Source organism: Schistocerca gregaria, chromosome 1 (assembly GCF_023897955.1).
Source record: "Schistocerca gregaria isolate iqSchGreg1 chromosome 1, iqSchGreg1.2, whole genome shotgun sequence".
NCBI classification, from domain to species: Eukaryota; Metazoa; Arthropoda; class Insecta; order Orthoptera; family Acrididae; genus Schistocerca; species Schistocerca gregaria.
Genome location: NC_064920.1, coordinates 485,035,053 through 485,049,451, shown reverse-complemented (window position 1 = coordinate 485,049,451; position 14,399 = coordinate 485,035,053).

Here is a 14,399-nt window from a genome sequence, read left to right as displayed (position 1 = left end):
TCTGTAATGGTGGGGGCGTGTGCAGTTTGAGTGATGTGGGACCCATGAGACGTCTAGATACGACTCTGACAGGTGACACGTACGTAAGCATCCTGTCTGATTACCTGCATCCATTGATGTCCATGTGCATTCCGACGGACTTGAGCAGTCCCTGCAGGATTACGAGACCCTCTACATTTCCAGAATTGCTATAGAGTGGCTCGAGGAACACTCTTCTGAGTTTAAACACTTCCGCTGGCACCAAACGCCCCAACATGAACATTATTGAGCATATCAGGGATGCCTTGTAACATGCTATTCAGAAGAGATCTCCACCCCATCGGACTTACGCACAGCCCTGCAGGATCCATGGTGTGAATTCCCTCCAGCACTACTTCAGACATTAGTCGAGTCCATGCCACGTCGTGTTGCGGCACTTCTGCATGCTCGCGGGGGGAGTTCTTTGGCTCTTCATCATTAATCATATTTTATTATCTTCCTTATATGTACTTTAATAACATCCATTATCTTCCTTGTAAGTACTTTAATAACATCCTTGAGATGCTTCCATATGTCATTAGATATTGGGAAGAATCTGGCCGGCCGCGGTGGCCGAGTGGTTCTAGGCGCTTCAGTTCGGAACCACGCGACTGCTACGGTCGCAGCTTCGAATCCTGCCTCGGGCATGGATGTGTGTGATGTCCTTAGGTTAGTTAGGTTTAAGTAGTTCTCAGTTCTAGGGGACTGATGACCTCAGATGTTAAGTTCCATAGTGCTCAGAGCCATTTCATTTCAAAGAATCTGGAATGTCGCAGCTACTGAAACGCGAAACAACCACTAACATAAATGTTTCCAGTTGCTAATATCCAAGGTGAAATGGTAGCCTTTCTCGCGATTTGGTTGGTCGCCGGGTATTAGCATTATGCTCTTAAATTTTCTCTTTTGTTGTAACGAGAAGCCAGCGAAGAGTGTCATCCGACAAATGTATGCAAAGTTTTCGAATAATGCTAAGGAAAGCTGGAGCTCCAATTTTCTTTTAAGTCACGCATTTCAAGCTTATGTACAAATTCAGACACCTAAATTCTTCTTTTACTGTGACATTTTGTTTATTTCGTAAAAAAAAAGTGAGTTCGCCATGCAACATAATCCACTCTGAACATCAAAGTTTTGCATCGTGGCTTTAATTATACAGCGTTGTATCCTGTGTGCTGTTCATTAGCGCCATAAAATAATAGTGCAACGTTCCATAGGCTGTCCTCGTTATCTCGTGTTCTCCTCCGTTCTCTCTATGGCCGTTTATCGATTGAGCGCAGGTGTCGCACTTAAACAGTTCGATCGCAGAAAACTTTTGCCTCTTCACACGTGGCAGCCGCTCGCAGTCGATACGCAACTGTATTCCAAGGCACGTGTTCACTGCTAGTCGCTGGTTACCCAGTGCGTGAGAGAACATCATAGATACAAATGCACTGGCTGCCTTCGTTCTACATCTATATCTACCTGTACATGGATACTGTGCAAAATAACATTTTAGTGCCTGGCAGCGGGTTTATCGAACCACCTTCATAATTCTCTATTATTCCGATCTCGTACAGCGCGCGGAAAGAATGAACACTAATACCTTTCCGTACGAGCTCTGATTTCCCTTATTTTATCGTGGTGATCGTTTCTCCCTGTTTAGGTCGGCGTCAACAAAATATTTTCACATTCGGAGGAGAAAGTTGATGATTGGAATTGCGTGAGAAGATTCCGTCGCAAGGAAAAACGCCTTCCTTTTAATGATGTCCAGCTCAATCCTGTATCATTTCAAAGACATTCTCTCCCCTATTTCGCGATAATACAAAACGTGCTGCCCTTCACTGACTTTTTTCGATGTACTCAGTCAGTCCTATCTGGTAAGGATCCCACACAGCGCAGCAGTATTCTAAAAGAGGACTGACAAGCGTAGTATAGGCAGTCTTCTTAGTAGACCTGTTACATTTTTTTAAGTGTCCTGCCTAATGCAGTAATTGGCTAGCCTTCCGTACAACATTTTCTATGTGTTCCTCCCAATTTAAGTTGTTCGTAATTGTAATTCCTGTATTTAGTTGAATTCACGGTCTTTAGATGTGACTGATTTATCGTGTAACCGAAGTTTAACGAATTTCTTTTATCACTCATGTGGATGGCCTCACGCTTTTCGTTATTTAGAATCAACTGTCAATTTTCGCACCATTAAGATATCTTCTCTGAATCGTTCTGCAATTTTCTTTTTATCTTCTGATGACTTTTCTGATGTATAACACGAAAATAATAGCAAACTGAAACGAAAAGTGAGTTGGTGGATGAGAGAATTGTATCACCAAAGAATGGAACATGGAAACAGTCTTATGCAGGATATGAATTTCGAAGTGGTGGAACATATAATTACAAATTTTACTCGATTATCTTTACGTGATTTTGAACAAACAAACGTGATGATCGAGCAAAAAATTGGATAAGAGACATTCAGTTTCGAGAAGATTTCTATTAGGCATAGGTTCTTCTCGCTTATTTTTCAGTTCGGCATCTGTATTTCGCTGCTTATGTCCATTCTTATATCCGTGCGTCCTAGTCATGTTCTTCGGGCTCCGTAACACCTCTTTTGTTTTTTACACCACCTCTTTTGTTTTGGAGAGCTCTGTCAGTGCAAGACATGTCTCGCTGTTCATTTTCACTGCGCGCGAACAGCAGAACTACAGTTTCGATTGCACAATTTGCTGCGAGACAATAGATGGGGCTGTTTTGCAAGTTCCAGCACGGCGGTCGCGATGTATCCACTTCGCGAGAAACAGTTGCGAGGATTGCCGCTCGCCGCTGCCGCCATCTGTCGACACTGGCTCAGAATAAAAGCTTGTTCACACATAAATGAATGGTAGTGAACAATGGCGAACTGTGTGTGAATACTCTTTCGCTTGTACATCCTTCAGAGTTGCTCACCGATTTGTTCGCCTTCTGGTGTCGGTGCTGCTCTTTTGCTGCGAGCAGCTGGAGTCCCAGAATATCTGACAGGACTCGGACGTTCAGAGCTGTACATAATTTTGGGTGTCAACGGATCCATCCTACAATTATTTATGTACTTTATGAAGTTGTGCTACGTTACGATAGGACCAAAATGGTGGTGATTATTCTGGGATGGTCTCGAATCTGAGGGAAAGTTGAGGAGTTCTTTTCTTTTTTTTTAAAAAAAGAGAAGAAAATTCTGCAGGCATACATAATTTTTTCCCAGTGTTATTGCTTCAACAACCGAAAACTTTATTGTGAGTTTGCGTAAGCGTAAATCGGTCATGTTCTGTGAAAAGGAATTTGCGGTAAGACTCAGTTTTCCAACGGCGTGTGCAGTTTCTGTCACTGATAATGATTTCAGTTCATATTTCAATCTTGTCTTTTTCATTGACGAGCCTCGTCTACACTGACTATATCAGCTGAGGAATGAAATCATCGCAGCACAGTTGATAAATGAACAAATGGAACATTTTTGCGACAAGTTAAATTGTCTGGTCGACCGCAACGGACCCCCTTATTTCACACAGTATGCAGTCAATTACACTATGCGTGCACTTGCTGACGTAGTTTCAACTTATTACGGTGATCGTTGTGTACACGCCGCATACAGCAAAAGGCATTCACTCAGAATGGAAGCTGTTCACAGAATCTGCTCTTTGGGAAAAGATGATCTCTCCTTTTGAAAAGAAAAAAGCTAGCTTGCTCGTTAATCTGCTCAGCGAGAAAACCATTAAAGTTAATTCGTATAATTAACAAAGACGTACAATCCAAAAATTCAAGTCCAATTGTACAGTCGCCATAGGTGATGACACATGTCTCTGGTACCAGTTCTACAAGCAGGAGCGGCTACATTAGAAGTCTCTTACTGGTTTTTAACCGAAACCATAAACTGATTACAAACAAGCGTGATTTTTATATTTTAATAAATATTCCCTTATAAAGCGTTCACTGATTTTAGTTCCCATGGTCATCAGGTCTAAAATTATTCAGCTGTATAATACAGAAGGGTTGCACAATTAATATAGAGGAGCAAGTAGTTATATTGCAATGTAGAAAAAAAAGTATCTTCTGAAAGCTCCTCTATCTCTATTAACGTCGAAAAGACGGCAGAAAATGGTTTATCTTGATACGATGTGGCGTGAGTGTGACACGGGTCGGTTTTCGCTGCCGTCATTAATTTCTCACTAGGCAGTTCTCGCGTTTGTTACACAAGGCCGTGACGAAACGCGCTACTTTTCTTTTATCTTCTCTGTTAGTCCTGCCTACTAAGGATATCAGACTGAGCAGCGATACTCAAGAATTCATCGGACGAGTATTCTGCAAGCCACTTGTTTCACTGATGTATAAAATTGCCTTAGGATTCTTCTTTAATGGCATCTGCTTTAATGTTGCCGTCCCCCTCACGTCATTCTGGATGGCCATTTCTAGATATTTTACGGGTGCAGCTATTTCCAGTGACTTACCGCCAATAGTTTATTCGATCAGTAATTCGTCTTTGCACCTGCGTGCAATTCGTTAGGTATATTTACGACGACGCCGGGATGTTAGAACCTACCTATATTTTCCTTCGCAGACTGCGTACGCGACCTTTCGTGCTGTCTTACGATAAATGATAGGATGGTAGCGGGAACATAGTCCTGGAAATGAAGTATTGCTAAACTGCTATCCAGAAACCTGTTACCAGTTCCACGTTGCCTATCCAACGGTTTACAGGGGCAACAAAATTTGATTTTCAATACTTCGCGTAGTTACCGACCGAATATAAAAATTTAAAATGTTGTCACAATCTGCTCATTAAGAGGTATAATCATATGTTATATGTTTGACACGACAAAACAAGTATTGGAGTTGGAAACTGTGCGTTTGTATTGAATCCAGGTAACTGACGGCGCGCAAAAACCTGACTGTATTCATTCAGTGTGGGTGAATGAGATTACTTGGCGACTTCCAATAGACGTTACACGTAATTTCAAATCTTTAGGACACGCTTCCACTAAATAACGAAAGGACAATAGCTTATCGATTACGAGTTTTCGTTGTTCATGCAGTCAAATTTCAGCATCATGCACACGTTTTAATTTATTTCTTCTTTACTAACGCTTCTATTCGCAAGAGATTGCAGGCAGTATACACATACGGCAAAATTATATCGTCGTACGACAAATAGTTCGGTAGATGCGCCGTCATAAGCATTTAGCTGCGTGAAAAAGTAAATGGTTCAAATGGCTCTGAGCACTATGGGACTCAACTTCTGAGGTCATTAGTCCCCTAGAGCTTAGAACTAGTTAAACCTAACTAACCTAAGGACATCACACACCTCCATGCCCGAGGCAGGATTCGAACCTGTGACCGTAGCGGTCTCGCGGTTCCAGACTGCAGCGCTTAGAACCGCACGGCCACTTCGGCCGGCGTGAAAAAGAAACTTTTACTTAAAATGGAGCGCAAATCGTCCTGACCCAAGTCAGTAAGTGATTCATAATGAGAGTACTTAAGAGACCTTCACCAAACTTTAAACTTTATTTCGAACATTTTCTAAACCGTTTCTCTCTTACACGCTTGGCGTCAAATATTTGACACGTTAACTCATTTGTAATAAGACGCCGGAAGCTGTTTTATGCATGTTTGTTCGAGTCTTTAAAGAATCAGGGGTTTAGTGGTAACTTCTAAACACAGAAGTCCCAAAATCACGGTGATGTCAGGTGCACAGTGTGCCGAAAGAAAACGGTTATCTCCAGAAATCTGTGTCGGGCGCAAAGGCAGTCTGTGCGAGATAACTGTTTCGAGGTTCGTCCCAGGGTCTCGCGTGCGGGGCTGCAAGGCGGGCCTAGTGCTTACTGGAGAAACAGCCTCGGCGGGGAAGCCCTATGAGGAATCACCACGTGTCGGCGCGAACGCCTGCGGCTTTCACGGCGCGGCGGCACTTGCCTTCCCGCGAGCTTCGTGGGCTTCTCAGTGAATCTATGTATAAGCCTAACTTTTCGCACGTCAGCGTTTGTGAAACTGACAAGGGGAAGGTATCAGACACAGCCAACCGGTTCGGCTCACCTCAGCAGAGAAGCCTTGTGTAGAACTTAACGTGAAAGTCTCCAAGATATTTTGGCTCAATACCCTACAGTTTTTGAGAAAAACCATCCCTAAAGTTCATGACACGTAATCGACTCAAAATTGGCGGGATCAACAGATAATTTCAAACTGAGCATTTTTCATCATAATACACTACTGGCCATTAAAATTGCTACGCCACGAAGATGACGTGCTACAGACGCAAAATTTAACCACCAGCAAGAAGATGCTGCGATATGCAAATGATTAGCTTTACAGAGCATTCACACAAGATTGGCGCCGGTGGCGACAATTGCAACGTGCTGACATAAGGAAAGTTTCCAGCCGATTTCTCATACACAAACAGCAGTTGACCGGCGTTGCCTGGTGAAACGTTGTTGTGATGCCTCGTCTAAGGAGGAGAAATGTGTACCATCACGTTTCCGACTTTGATAAAGGTCGGATTGTATCCTATCGCGATTGAGGTTTATCGTATCGCGACATTGCTGCTCGCGTTGGTCGAGATCCAAAGACTGTTAGCAGAATATGGAATCGGTGGGTTCAGGAGGGTAATACGGAACGCCGTGCTGGATCCCAACGGCCTCGTATCACTAGCAGTCGAGATGACAGACATCTTATCCGCTTGGATGTAACGGATCGTGCAGCCACGTCTCGATCCCCGAGTCAACAGATGGGGACGTTTGCAAGACAACAACCATCTGCACGAACAGTTCGACGACGTTTGCAGTAGCCTGGACTATCAGCTCGGAGACCATGGTCGCGTTTACAGCCAGGAGCGCCTGCGATGGTGTACTCAACGACGAACCTGGGTGCACGAATGGCAAAACGTCATTTTTACGGATGAATCCAGGTTCTGTTTACAGCATCATGATGGTCGCAACCGTGTTTGGCGATATCGCGGTGAACGCACATTGTAAGCGTGTATTCGTCATCGCCATACTGGCGTATCACCCGTCGTGATGGTATGGGGTGCCATTGGTCACACGTCTCGGTCACCTCTTGTTGGCATTGACGGCACTTTGAACAGTGGACATTACATTTCAGATGTGTTACCCCCCGTGGCTCAACCCTTCATTCGATCCCTGCGAAACCCTACATTTCAGCAGAATAATCCACGCCCGCTTGTTGCAGGTCCTATACGGGCCTTTCTGGACACAGAAAATGTTCGACTGCTGCCCTGGCCAGCACATTCTCCAGATCTCTCATCAATTAAAAACGTTTGGTCAATGGTGGCCGAGCAATTGGCTCGTCACAATACGCCAGTCACTACTCTTGAACTGTGGTATCGCATGCGCAGCTGTACCTGTACATGCCATCCAAACTCTGTTTGACTCAATGCCCAGGCGTATCAAGGCCGTTATTATGGCCAGAGGTGGTTGCTCTGAGTTCTGATTTCTCAGGATCCATGCACCCATACTGCGTGAACGTGTAATCACATGTCAGTTCTAGTATAATATATTTGTCCAATGAATACCCGTTTATCATCTGCATTTCTTCTTGGTGTAGCAATTTTAATGGCCAATAGTGTATATGGGATCCGCAAACGCAAATTTTCCTACAAATCGGGGAAAGTAACTGTTACGAATGCTGTAAGTTCCCCACTATGTGTTTCTGTACGAAATTTGTCCCTAATTGACCTCTCACTCTTAAAAAATGCTACGTACTACCAAAACTATGTACCCACAAACTGTTATCCAACTTACAGTCGTATGCTAACCTTTGACTAAACAGAACATAATCTGCGTTGAATTGGAAATGGTCTGAATGCAACCTGTCTTTATATTAAATCCGCAACTGAAGTAAAACAATTATCTGGCCCTAGCCAAAATTTCCACTTACTTCGCGTCTTAACAACATTGTTGCAGTTTTCTCGAAAGCACAACGGCAGCAGATAAACTAGATTTCTATTGTAAATAAAATTTCAAAACAATATTCAAACTGTTGCATACGATACGTAATGATAAACCTTCTTTAAAAAGTTGGACGGGAAGGGTAATTATTCCTATGAAATGATATTGGAAGACAATGATTTTAGAACGATCTTCACACATAACATTGATCTGAACCATACTACGCTTAATAATGTGAACAATCATTGAAATGGTATAATGTCAACAGGGAATTTCTGTAAAAACCGAACAGCTTAATCATCACACGCCAGGAAAGGGGTGTGCTCTTTCTCTCAGGTCTGAGCAAGTGAACAAACTTAACTAGCTGTCAGTTATTACACCGCCAAACTAGCTGCGCAGTGCTGCAGTCTTAACTCAGACTTCTTCTCTTTAAAAATATAACATTATTCAAAATTAATATATTTTTCCCAATCTAATGTATACATCATAGTCATCCTTGCTGTCCTTGACAATAAGGTTTTCTTCATCTAACAGATACAAGCACAAGGCCACACAGCACTACTAAATACGTCCATCACCTACCACACTTCAACTAAGAAATGTACCAGACTGCGGAGAGGCAAAGACTCTGCCACAACAAGACCAAAGATTATTTAACAGTAACATAATTTCCTCTCTCTCTGAAGTGCACATCGATAACTTACAAAAATCAAAATGACATGCCCATCTTACGTTAATAAGGTAATCAATAAGGAACAATAAATTTTTCAAGCGATTTGTGTTGGTTAAGATTTAAAAATTTTAATGCTCGTTATATGAAAATACTGACCCTACGACTTATCTTAGAAGAAAGATTAAGGAAAGGAAAAACCTACGTCTCTAGCATTTGCAGACTTAGAGAAAGCTTTTGATAATTTTGACTGGAATACTCTCTTTCAAATTCTGCAGGTGGCAGGGGTAAAATACAGAGAGCGAAAGGCTATTTACAATTTGTATAGAAATCGGATGGCAGTTATAAGAGTCGAGGGACATGAAAGGGAAGTAGTGGTTGGGAAGGGAGTGAGACAGGGTTGTAGCCTCTCCCCAATGCTATTCAATCTGTATATTGAACAAGCAGTAAAGGAAACAAAAGAAACATTCGGAGTAGGGATGAAAATCCATGGAGAAGAAATAAAAACTTTGAGGTTCGCCGATGACACTGTAATTCTGTCAGAGACAGCAAAGGACCTGGGACAGTAGTTGAATGGAATGGACAGTGTCTTGAAAGGAGGATATAAGACGAAAATCTAAGAGAGCAAAACGAGTATAATGGAATGTCGGGTTATGCTGAGGAAATTAGATTAGGAAATGAGGCACTTAAAGCAGTAAATGAGTTTTTCTATTTGGAAAGCAAAATACCTAATGATGGTCGAAGTAGAGAGGATCTAAAATGTAGACTGTCAATAGCAAGGAAAGCGTTTCTGAAGAAGAGAAATTTGTTAACATCGAGTATAGATTTAAGTGTCAGGAAGTCGTTTCTGGAAGTAGTTGTATGGAGTGTAGCCATGTATGGAAGTGAAACATGGACGATAAATAGTTTAGACAAGAAGAGAATAGAAGCTTTCGAAATGTGGTGCTACAGAAGAATGCTGAAGATTAGATGGGTAGATCACATAACTAATGAGCAGGTATTGAATAGAATTGGGGAGAAGAGGAGTTTGTGGCACAACTTGACTAGAAGAAGGGATCGGTTGGTAGGACATGTTCTGAGGCATCAAGGGACCACAAATCTAGTACTGGATGGCCGCGTGGAGGGTAAAAATCGTAGAGGGAGACCAAGAGATGAATACACTAAGCAGATCCAGAAGGATGTAGGCTGCAGTAGGTACTGGAAGATGAAGAACTTGCACAGGATAGAGGGTTGACGGGTTCTCTACAACATGATACAGTACGGCTTCTTCCAATTCGCGTATGCTGCTTCTCCTTGGAGCATCACAGTCACTCCTGCTGACGGTGATGGTACCCGTTCTAGAAGCAGTTGCGTAACTGTGGATGGCGGCGGACATTGTGGAGAACGATCTCGATAAAGGCGACGAGCAGTTCTTCCATTACAGTGAACTTCGCCACTCAGGAGGGTCATGTCGGCGTATTCTCAAACGTGTACTCAACCGTGTTGCTCTAACACTGAGACACGTGAATGAGGCTCAAACCAGGTCACATGGGTAGGTCAAACGACATCAGTGGATCCCCTATTGCATATCTATCTAGCAAACAGATTTTCAAAAGGCTACAGCACGGAAACGGTACATTTCCGGACGTGGGTTCCTGTACAAAATATTATGTACTCGCTTCCCTCCATAAGTACTGCAAGACTGTAAATGGAATTTCCGAGCACGCTGGACACATTGTGAAAAGTAATGGTCCTACAACACTCATAAGGGGCTATGCCCGAAGTTACTTGCACGTCCTAAGGCCGCTCTGCCGGCCAGATTGGCCGAGCGGTTCTAGGCGCTACAGTCTGAAACTGCGCGACTGCTCCGGTCGCAGGTTCGAATCCTGCCTCGGACATGGATGTGTGTGGTGTCCTTAGGTTAGTTAGGTTTAAGTAGTTCTAAGATCTAGGGGACTGATGACCTCAGAAGTTAAGTCTCAGAGTGCTCAGAGCCATTTTGAAGACCGCTCTCCATTGAGAATGACGAGCTCTGTTCTGTTGACTAGAAACCCCTCATTCCAACCACTCAGCTGCCTGACATTCGGCGTACTGCCATATTTTGTTTATTAGGAGGCAGTGCGAAACTACATCGAGTGCCTTCAGGATGTTGAACAGTTATGTGAATGTGGTGTTCTGCGAGCAGAATCCGTACACCAAAACATAGTTTTTCTAGAAAATCCCCCCTCCCTCTCCCTCTCTCTCTCTCTCTCTCTCTCTCTCTCTCTCTCTCTCTCTCTCTCTCTCTCTCCCTCTCCTTATGTCTTAGTACGCAGAGGGGCTCGAAATGTTGTTGTCTGTTTATTCCAACAAGCATGATTTTTTAAAAATCAAACAATACTCTTTTTTACGGCGTTTAAAACCTCTTCAAAAGACGACTACTGTGACGGCGTTGAAACTTTTCTTAGAAGTATCCGAGAGATAGGTCAAAATCAAAAGACTTGTTGCCTTGTAAACGCCGCCAAGTGAGTCTCTCATTCCAGGATCCACAGTTCTTTCTAGTCTTTCAACTGTTCACTTGTTTCCATAAAAGTTGTTTACTTAATCGTGAGTATATGCAAGTATTTGAAATAGTTTTCCAAGCCCATTCTGTTACTTAAAAGTCAACATGTGCAGGCTGTGGCAAAAGCCATGTTACAAGACGTGGTGGGTGACAGACGGGTACGATATCAGCATATTTTGCTAGTGAACGTGTGTTCGAATGCGCTTCGTTTGCGTGCTAACGTCTTTGAAAAGCGGAGGAAGACCTAGGTTGTTTGGGTCACATAAGCTAGGCTAGGAGTCAAGTAGACAATTTAAACTACAATCTTTCAAAAATGTGTGTGAAATCTTATGGAACTTAACTGCTAAGGTTATCAGTCCCTAAGCTTACACACTCTTTAACCTACATTACCCTAAGGACAAACACACACAACCAAGCCCGAGGGAGGACTCGAACCTCTGCCGGGACCAGCCGCACATTCCCTGACTGCAGCGCCTTAAAAAATGGTTCAAATGGCTCTGTGCACTACGGGGCTTAACTGCTGAGGTCATCAGTCCCCTAGAACTTAGAACTACTTAAACCTAACTAACCTAAGGATACCACACACATCCTGTTGCGCCTAGAACCTCTTGGCCACCACGGCTGGCGCATCGCGAGCACTACGGTCGCAGGTTCGAATCCTGCCTCGGGTATGGATGTGTGTGATGTTCTTAGGTTAGTTAGGTTTAAGTAGTTCTACACTCTAGGGGACTGATGACCTCATAAGTTTAGTCCCATAGTGCTCAGAGTCATTTTTTGCAGCGCCTCAGACCGCTCGGTTTATCCCACGCAGTAAACTGCAATATTTCTGAGACTGTTTATGCTCCAGGGCCTCCGAAACGGGACTGTAGGTTAACAAACCAACTCAGACAAAGAACAGAGGACATACTATGTGTACCGTGAGGTCGGAGTGTTTACCTGTAGTACTGCTTCGCTTTTTCCTACGTGCACAGTGGTCGAGTACAGTACTTTCTTGTGTTCCGTAGTGTCATGCTGTGCCAGTTTTTACTCATTCGTGTAGCTGTCGTGAAACGGAAGTGGGCAATGGCAGTCGTGTACACAACTGCAGTCACCGTCATGTTCGTAGAGGGGGCAGCCCAAATGTGTGCAAGAGAGGCTTGCCGGCGCTGTGAAGAACTGTAGATATATTAATGGTGTCTGTTCTGTCGGACAGGTCCGACAGAACAGACACCACTCAGATACCTACATTTCTGTAAGAGTGTGACGCCTCCTAGACGTTGGTTTCAGCGCTAATGCACTAATATCGTCCGAACTCTTACGGGAGTCAATAATTTGTGAGTATATGGTTAATGGAAGATGGTCGCTGCATTGCAGCGCGCGGTATGTTGAAAATTTGAGTCAGTCAGGGACCGTGTCCCGATGGCCGAAGCGGTTAAAACAAGCGCTCATGAGAAATGGAAAATCCGGGATCGATTCCCCGCCCGACACAAATTTTCAGCTTTCGCCATTGCATTACCACAGTGCCTTGTACGGCTAGAAGTCACGAATTCCCACCCATTCCTTCCCTTACTTTCCCCATTCTCTATTTCGTATGAAAACTATGATGAACGTCACCCAATACACACGGTGTTTGCAAGACTGGAGAAATCTTTCCATGAAACTGGCAGTTTACGCATTAATGGTCACCCGCGGACACGCCGTATATCAGAGTTCTGCAGCGCGGCCTTCTACGAACACCTGAGTTTAGTGAAACTTTCCTGGCAGATTACAACAGTGTGCCTGATCGAGAGTCAGCTCTTCTGCAGAACTAGCACTCCTGAAAGAAAGGATATTGCGCAGACATGGTTTAGCCATAGCCTGGGGGGTGTTTCCAGAATGAGATTTTCACTCTGCAGTGGAGTGTGCGCTGATGTGAAACTTTCCTGGCAGATTAAAAGTGTGAAGTTTGAAAAGTAGGAGACGAGGTACTGCCGGAAGTAAAGCTGTGAGGACGGGGCGTGAATCGTGCTTGGGTAGCTCAGGTGGTAGAGCACTTGTCCGCGAAAGGCAAAGGTCCCGAGTTCGAGTCTCGGTCTGGCACACAGTTTTAATCGGCCACAGAAGTTTCATAACAGCACACACTCCGCTGCAGAGTGAAAATCTCATTCTGGAAACCTGAGTTTTGTATTCACCATGGGCAGTGGCAGTGTGGCACATTCTGCGCGATGAGCACCTTTATTCCTACAAACTTCAGCAGCCACACGCGATGAGTCAGGATGATTTTCTGGTGAGTGCGTTTTTACCAGGGACGGTATTTTCAACTTCAGAAACAGCCATGTTTGGATGGAAGAAAACCCTCACGTGCTGTATATCTGAGGCCACCAATGTCCCTTCGCTGTCAGTGTGTGAGCAGTTCACATTTATGTTCATGTGCTAGATCCGTAAGTAACGCCAGTGCATGTTGAGGTTCAAATTACCCGGTATTTCTGCGATAGGTCTTACCCGGCTTGTTGGATCAGGTGCCTTTCGACATCTGCTGTGCCATGTGGTTCCAACGGGATGCCGCTGCAGCACAATTCGACAATGCGGTGCCCGGTCACTTCAGTGACACCTTTGGCAACGGATGGATTGTACGATGTCCAATAACCTCGCTCATTGGACCTGACACCATTGGATTTTCAATTATGCGGGTACATGAAAAGCTTGTGGTAGGAATCACGTTTGGAATCAATATCTTGTGGCACGAATACAAGTAGCAGCTGGATTAATCCGTGACATGCTAGGCACCTGTCCAACGGTTCAACAAGATGTCATCATGTGAAACATCAAATATGTCGAGGTTTGTAGCAGTCATATTGAGCACCTTCTGTAAGTGAACTAAACCGGTGTGTACTGACAGTAACGTACATTAACTCCTTCACTCATTGCCTAGTTTATGTGATCCAAAGTCTGCGCGGAGTGGCCCGGCGGCTTGAGGCGTCATGTCACGGTCTGCGCGGCCCCTCCCGCCGGAGGTTCGAGTCCTCCCTCGGGCATAGGTGTATGTGTTGTTCTTAGCATAAGTTAGTTTAAGTAGTGTGTAAGTCTAGGGACCGATGACCTAAGCAGTTTGGTCCATTAGGAATTCACACGCATTTTGTGATCCAAAGTGCATATGCCGTGTTGCACATTTTTGAGACGCCATCACACAAACGAAGCATTTTGGAACTTAAGGTTATTAGCACAGTATGCTCACATGGTAGACATCTACCGACCACCACATCTTATAACTTACATTTCCACACACGGTACAGTACCATTTAAAACAATAGCAGCCGGCCGGTGTAGCCAAGTAGTT